Consider the following 220-nt stretch of genomic DNA (forward strand, 5'->3'; position numbering starts at 1 on the left):
CAGGTGAGCAAGAGACTCCTTATACGATAATACTTGAGGTTCAGACGGGGGAGCACATCCAGCGAAGGAATCTTCCAGTTCAGTAGAGGCGACGGAATCAGCAGAAGAAGATTCAAGATCGCTAGGAGATACCGATGGGTCAATAACAGAGGAGACACGACGAGGGATCACTTCTCTCAGTGTGCCACCATGTGGTGCAGCAGATGACAAACCATAAACG

Source organism: Pichia membranifaciens, assembly GCF_001661235.1.
Source record: "Pichia membranifaciens NRRL Y-2026 unplaced genomic scaffold PICMEscaffold_2, whole genome shotgun sequence".
In the NCBI taxonomy this organism is placed as follows: Eukaryota; Fungi; Ascomycota; class Pichiomycetes; order Pichiales; family Pichiaceae; genus Pichia; species Pichia membranifaciens.